This window comes from Kryptolebias marmoratus, linkage group LG19, assembly GCF_001649575.2.
Source record: "Kryptolebias marmoratus isolate JLee-2015 linkage group LG19, ASM164957v2, whole genome shotgun sequence".
Taxonomy (NCBI): domain Eukaryota; kingdom Metazoa; phylum Chordata; class Actinopteri; order Cyprinodontiformes; family Rivulidae; genus Kryptolebias; species Kryptolebias marmoratus.
This window is the reverse complement of record NC_051448.1, coordinates 12,306,829-12,314,887: the sequence shown is the minus strand read 5'-3', so window position 1 is coordinate 12,314,887 and position 8,059 is coordinate 12,306,829.

Sequence of the window (8,059 nt, the reverse complement as noted above, 5' to 3'; positions counted from 1 at the left end):
GGGTGGGGGGGTGGGGGGTGCTCTCAGAAAGTAATCATTAGGCGCACGTCTACAATTCATTAACTTTTGGGGCCAACCCAATTCAAGATGGTTGCCACAGCTAATCAGCCTTAGAAAATGCAAAAATGGCTACAGTCCAGTCAACTGTTTAAATATTGAGCTACAACTCTGACATGATGTGCTTCGTGTTTCATACATTTACGTTTGATCCAGTAACTCTAACCTTGACGTTGTGTCCTGCATGTTGCTCCTAAAGAATCCTTCTCTGTTTCCACGCTGACGCCTCATTACACCGGAATCATCATGGGAGGCATTTGAGGAATTCTCAGGCCCTTTCCTACTTGAGCTGCAACCTTCACACACACACACACACACACACACACACACACACACACACACACACACACACACACACACACACACACACACACACACAGAAGTTCTGCAGTCTTAGGAGAGTTTCATTAAAGTGTAATGTGAGGCTGACTCTTTCTGCCCTGAAGGAAAGAGAAAATAATTTGCAGAGGGAAGCTTTTTGGCTTCTTTGAGTAATTTAGCAACTTTTATGTGCAGCTTGGCTGGCAGACACCGTGTCGACAGAGGTCCGGTTAAAGTGCAGGCCCGGCTCCCAGTCGACCCGTTCGGAGGCCATGACGGCAGCCCCTGCCGAGGGGGTTCTGATGAAACCGCTCGTCTGACGACACTTGACTCCTCAGCCAACATGGCATTGCTCTCTGCGCGCCGCCTTTACGTAACAGCTGATACCATTCAGGCAGAGTCAGGAGAGCCGGGGTGGGATCAACTGCTCACGTATTTGAAGCGCAGCGTTTGAGCGCCCAGCGGGTTTATCTCTCTTTACGGAAAATATTTCCAGCTAAAACATTCACACAAGATTAGATAAAACAGCTGAACTCTGAGGAAACAGGTGCGGAAAACCAGCCGCCCCCACCATCACCTGGAGTCCAGAGTTGGTGCCATTCGTGCCCGAGTTTTAAAGTGAGGTTGTCTGATCCTAAAACAAAATAGTCCTAGTGATCTGTAAGTGCTCAGAGTAGGCAATGGGAATGACTCTCAGCTACTGCCCTGGATTTCTGGTGCATTTTCCCGTTTTGTACTTGGAGTTACAATCAGCCGAAGTCTGAGCTTCGACTTTTAGTTTGTTTCACACCGGCCCCAAATTCAAACTCCAAGATGGCCGCTTCGCACCTAAAACGTGGTGGTAGCTGCTGTGACGAGCTGATTATTTATACCTGTGTGAGATTGTTTCTTATTAAATCTGTCGTTGACAAGGTTTAGCCATTTTTATGAATAAAATCTAGATAAATATATCGTTGTTGGCTTGTGTTGCTTATAGCAGTTAGCTTGGTCGTTAGCACAGCAATAAGTAAATCATATTTCAACGTGAAAATGGAGTAGAGTTAAATCAGATGTGACATCATTCCTAGATTTTGGTTACAGCTTCTGAACAGAGCATTAGTACTTTTAGGACCTTTCCCATGACCAGACTCACATACACTGTACAACCTCTTTAAATGCTCCTGCAGCCTGTCTTTAGTTCCACCGTTTACCTAGAACAACACCTGACAGCTGGCTAACAAAGGAACGAGAAACCAAACCGGAGAACGGAACATTCTGTTCTTTGGGCAGTTTTATCTTCACGTCATGTCAGAACTCGCTGACTGTTTATACGAACATCTGTGACTCTTAATTCAGTGTTATTATCTAAATTATCATGTGACTGCTGAGTAAGCATTCTCACCATCCCTGTTTTATTATTATTATTATTATTATTATTATTATTATTATTATTATTATTATTATTATTATTATTATTATTCACACTGTCCTATTTTAGCCGTTCAGACACCAAAATGTTCAGCTCATTCAGGAAATGGCTGCTATGAGTTTTGTTTTTTGTAACTTTAAGATATTTTAAACTATTTAGCTTTACTTACAAACATTTGTCCAGTGGACAGATTTCAATGAAAGTCTCAGAAGTGAACCTTTGGAAGCCAGTTTAGCTGCAGACTGCTGCTGCAGCTAAACAAAAAAAGGCTATAACTCAATCAGTTTAGCAAACACTGAGCTCCAGTTTGGTGTGGTAGTAGCTGAGTGTCACCCTCAAGGCAGCAGCAAGGACTTTGTTTCACTTTTGTTGTTCTTCCCATCACCTCTATGGCTCCACACGTGACCTTTGCAGGTCAGAGATATATCAAAGCATAGATTGTGCTGAGGTCTACAGCAGGCCCAGGTTTATTAATGCGCCAGGAACAGCAGGCAGATTGCCAAGAAGAGAAACCTAATTTCTTTGTCAGCAAGCAACATGAAACATCAGGGAGGGGGGGAGCGAGGAGGAGAGGAAGCTGATTTATGAGGAAGAGGAGATATGAAAATGAGATGAGCTCAGGGGAGAGGAAATAAAATTTAAAAAAGAAGGCAGAAATAATTACCTCATCATCATTAAAAACAAAAAACGTAACGGAGGGCCTTGTAAAAAAAAACAAAAAAAAACTAACTAAATAAATGAATATGTTTGGAGGGGGCATGAAAAAGAAGAAGAGGTGCATTGTGGGAAACGAGGCTGGAGAAGAAACCAGTTCAACTGTGACGTCACGCTTCCTGTCGCCCGTTCTCCTTCAGACAGAGATCCCTGTTCGGTATGCAGGACGCGCGCCGCTCACTCTCATCTGCCCTCTGTGTGTGTGTGTGCGTGTGCGTGCACGCCAGCACATGAACACACACACACACACACACACACCTACACACACACACACACACTGGAGGGTCATGGTCTACTGAGTAGTCTTTTCTTGAGCAGTAGCTCACAGACCTGTCCTCATGAGACGTCCTGCCTCAGCCAGAGACAGAGCTTATGGTCCGTTCTTATGGAGCGTGTCTGTGAGACGTGGGCGAGGGACAGAAGGACAGACACAGCAGGACAGGTGGTCCGACCCGTGCAATAATACACTGAAAGCAGTGTCATGTTAGAAGTCATTTAATTCTTAAACCAAGAAGGAAGCTTCCTCTGCTGGAGGTTTTGGAGGGATTGTTGTCCCATTCTAGTCTGTGTAGGACTCTAGTTGTTGTCCTAAGTCTGCTTTGCTGGATTATTTTGTTCATGAAGCATCAAATGTTTTCAGTTGGTGAGAGGTCTGGACTGCAGGCAGCTCAGTTCAGCTCCTGGACTCTTCTATTGCTCTTCTGCTGCTGGAATGGATGCAGTTTGTAGTTTAGCATCGTCTTGCTGAAATATGCAAGGCCTTCCCTGAAAAAGATGTTGTCTGGATGGGGGCACGTGTTGTTCTAAAACCTGTATATTTTTTGCACTGATGTGTCTAACAGATGTATGAGCTGCCCGTGCCAGAGGCACTAATGCACCTCCATACCATCAGAGAGGCAGGTTTTTGAACCGTGTGCTGATAACAGGCTTGGATGGTCCCTCTCCTCTTTAATTTGAATAATGTAGTGTTGTGGTTTTCAAAAGGAATGTTACATTTTGATTCATCTGATCAGACAACAGTTTTCCACGTTTGCTTCTGTCTGTTTAAATGAGCTTTGGTCCAGAGATGACGGCAGCATTTCTGGTGTTCATATGTCTTCTTCCTTGTATGATAGAACTTTAACCAGCATTAAGGAGCTGCGTTTACTGACAATGACTTTGGTAGTTATCCCTGACTCCAAGCAGTAAAATCCAGAACAGAATCAGACCTGTTTTTATTGCAGAGGGTCTGAAGATCACAGCATCCAACATCGACTTTCAGTCTTGATCTTTACTCACAGATATTTCTCCAGATTCTTGACACTTTCTGATGATTTTCTGAACTGTTATGACGGGATTTCCAAAGTCTTCCCAATTTTCCATTGTGGAACATTAATTGTGAAAATGTTTCACTAATTTTGGATGCAGTTTTCACCGACTGGTGACCCTCTTCCCATCTTTACTTCTGACCGATTCAGCCTCTCTAACATACTCAGTTCTCTTCCTGACCCATTATTAAATAACTGAACTTGTAGCTGAACGCTCCTCCAGCTGTTTCTTATTCAGACTACTTATGTTTTTCAGATGTGTTCCTGCCATAAAACTCAAAATTACTTTTTGAATATGTACAATTTTATAATATATGAGTTTATAAGATTTGCAAATCATTGCATGTTACTTTTATTTACATCTTACATAACAACACAACTTTTTTGAAATTGGGGGTTATAGATCAATAACATGTAAACTCTCTGGTTATGAAATAGGGTCAATATCTAATGTAACACCCTGCCTGCTGCAGTTTGTTGTTTTTTTATTGGTTTTTCTCTAAAATAAATTAGATATGACGAGGCAGACAAAATTCGGCTCCTTCACCATGTGTCACAATGCCTTTTACTGTAATTTTTATTCCTCCTACAGTGTTTATCTTTGAATTTTTAATCAATGCCGAACAGGTAATCAATAATTCATCGTAGTTTTGACAAATAAATCTCACAAGTTTGACAAAGTCACGTTGTATCATTTGAGATCAAATGGCACAGAGCGTACTGTTTGCAGTTTGCAGACTTTTCCATAACATAGTGTATTTATATATTTTTTCTTATCGTCAGGACAATTTGATTTTCTCTCCTGCAGCTCAGTATTTCCTCTGAACAGGGACGAAACATTTCCACATCAAAGCAGCTCTGGAGTCTGAAAAGTGTGTGTGTGTACCCCAAAGCTCGAGCTGTTTTTTTGCATTTCCGGCTGTTAAATTTCTTGACAAGAACAGCTTTTTGAAAGTGTGCCGCTCAGCTGTTCAGTGGCATCGCTGTCCGCCTTTTTGACAAAAAGCAAAGCTGTCGTTGTTTATTCACAAGTCGAAGAAGCGGGAGGACGACACGACTGTTGTTCGCGTGACAAAGTTAGATGAAAAATGGACAAATTCAGAAAAAGCTTCTTCGTCGTTTGTTTGAATCTATCAATCTGAAATTTTAAACATTCGGAACAAATTCCACGAGTTCACAGCTACATATTGTCTGCTGTTTCAACACTTTTTCATCGTGGTTACAGAAAATGGAGAATTTTAAAATTTTTTTATTTTTCCCCAGAACAAGTGCATCTAACATGGGGTTAGCCTTGGTACATGGGAGATCTCAACTGTGACCATAACGTTTTCCCAATTATTGGAGGTTTTAAAGCAATAATTGACATATTTTGAAGTTGGTTGTAAACAAAAATACAATCTAACCTTTTGTACAAAGCTATTTGGACAACGTCCGTTTAAATATAGAATAAATAAAGATTAGCTCTGATGGCCTCGATGAGCTAACGGCTAATTCAGTTGAGGTTAAAACCAAAAGGACGGCTGCCGTCCTGAAACAACGCCACTCCCCAATGTTTTATAGTAGTTTATGTAAATACTAATTTATAAACCTTTTACATTGCAGTTATTTCACAGTTTTTCTTTGGTAGAAAAATCAACAGGTTATTTACAAGCATAAATAGCAGCAGCAAGCTAGCTAGCTAGCATTTCCTGTGCAGCCTGGTGCAGTTGTGGCATGAAAATCATAATTTTTCTGCCAGAATAACCATGTAATGTAAAACTGATAGTGAGGTTTTTGATGTTGGAGTTGCTTTAAGCTGGCAGAAATCCACTTTGGCCTTGGATTAGCCATTAGCTCATCAATTCGGTCAGAATTGAACGACATTACTCCAAACTGAGGTCAATCAAAGAGCTATCTATAGCCAGTAAAACATGAATTATTTGTAACCTTTCCACAAAACCCCACTTTGAAAGATCAGATCCATCCCTTTAGGCTTACTGCACAGAGCACGATGTCCAAAAACACAGACTATGTGGTTCATTGAGCAGGAGCCAGGATTTAAAGAGTTAGAAGTGACAATAGATCCAGTTTTTTCTTATTTTACAATTATCAGGTAAACAAAACACTAGACCCCAGGTCACCTTTCTGCTTATTGCAAGAAGTCAAACTAAGATTTCTTCGTCGTGCTGATGGTTTTATGAGCTTTAAGCCATAGAAGAGAAACTTTCAGCAGCTTCCGTGCCTCGCTGGGATGTTTTGACACGATCACAGCGTTCACTTCCTGTCACCTTGACAGAATGATGAAGCTGGCACCGCTTTGCGTTTCAAGTCTGAGGCAAAACCTCCACAAAGACGGCGTCCTTGTGGAATAAACAGTTTGTTCTCAGCACACCACGCCACTCACTCGTGCCATTCTTTTAGGAACTCAGCAAAATGTTTCCTCTTTTTACTTTAGGTTACAAACGTTCTGAAAGTGCTTTAGAGACACCTTGAAGATAAAACAGTGGATCCCAAATTTGTGGTTGAGACCCCACTACGGGTCGCAAAACATTAAGTTTAGGGTCTTGACAAAATTTATTATATATTTATTATAATTATTTAAATAAAATAGCTATTATCTTTGAGTTAGAAGATATAAAATGTGTAAAAAAAATGGTCTAATTACTATTATTTAACTGGCTTGATTACAATGTTTACTTCAACCAAAGATAGTTGGGGTCCGAGTTTCTGACTTTGTTATTTTTTGGGTCAGAAGCTGAAAAGACTGGAAATCACTGATCTAAAAGGACAAATATTTATTAGAACTCATTTTTGTCTGGGTATGTCTGATGCTAAAATGAACCATCTCAAGGAAACGCAAAGAAAAATTAAATGTTGCGTGATCTCTGTCAAGCTCGTTGCTCAAGAAAAACGAGTTAAAAGTAAATAAACGCAGAAACTCCTCTTGGCATGAAAAAGGCTCGACAATCAGCGCGCCAGAAACCGTCTACATCTGTTAGAAAGCAGTGTGATCTCATTGTCTCCTCGTTTCTTCCCGTCAGAATAAACGGATTAAACGATTCTGCCGGTGTTTACGTCTCTTAAATATGTGTGGGAATGAGCCTGTGTGTGTGTGTGATATGAAGCAGTGTGTGTAGAGGAGGGAGGGAGGGAGTGGGCGGAAAGTAAGAGCCAAAAAAAAAACCTCCCTGAGCTTTTGGATAACAAATGCATGGAGAAGTAAGGGAGAGAAGTGAGGGAGAGAACCAGCGGGCCTGGTAGTTGAAAGAGAATAAGGAAACAGCGGAGGGGAAGGTGGTTCTCACAGGGTCTGCAGCTCAGCTCTTCTGTTTCACTTCAAATCTATTTTTCATTCCAGTTTGTGGATAGACCCGCTGATCAGGATCCATTATTCAGGCACAAAAAGCCTCCTAAACCAACGGGCTGAAGCCGTGTTGTGTTGATGAGCAACTCCTCTCTCGTGTCCTGTGTCAGAAGACGGATGCAGGGAAATCAAAAGGAGTTTAAATCTTTTGCACATCCTGTGGTTTTAGGGCTTGTTATCTCCTTGTTGCTGAGGCAGTAAGTCATAGAAGACAGTCCATCCTTAAACACAGGTCCTTTACGGTGGTCACTCTTAAAAAAGACATTAAAGGTTAAAAACGTACGAGCAGCATGTTATGGCCTGGGGTCAGAGAGCTGCTGGTGCCGAGAAAACTGGCACTGAAAGTTGACTTTTATTAGTGTTGCTGGAGTGACTTCATCTTCAGGTCTGCATCCAAGCCTTCAGCTCGTCAACGGAGCGCAAAAAACGAAATGAGAGAAACCAACACGATAAAGCAGAGAGAATGCCGAAACAAGCAGAACAGAAGCTGCTGTTGTTGGTGTTTTTCTTTCGGCTGCTCCCTTCTGCAGGCGTCGCCACAGCGAGCAAAAAGAAGCCGACTGTTGTCAGGCCGCACGCAACCTGAGCTCGAACCTGCAGCCTCAAGCTGGCAGCACAGACAAATCTAAATCTGGAATGAACACAACAGTAGCTAAATGTTATGGCTAGCACAACAGTAGCTACAAATAAAATGAGCAAATAGTAGCTAAAACACGAAACTAACATAGCAGTATCTAAAAACCTTAAATCAGTAGAAACAAAAGAAAGAAAAAGCAGCTTTAAACTAAAATTAGCAAAACAGTAGCTAAAAGCTAAAATGAGCAAAATGATACCTAAAACCTGAAATTAACACAACAGTAGCAAAAAAACTAAAACCAGTAAAAGAAAGCTTAAAACTAGAATTAGCAA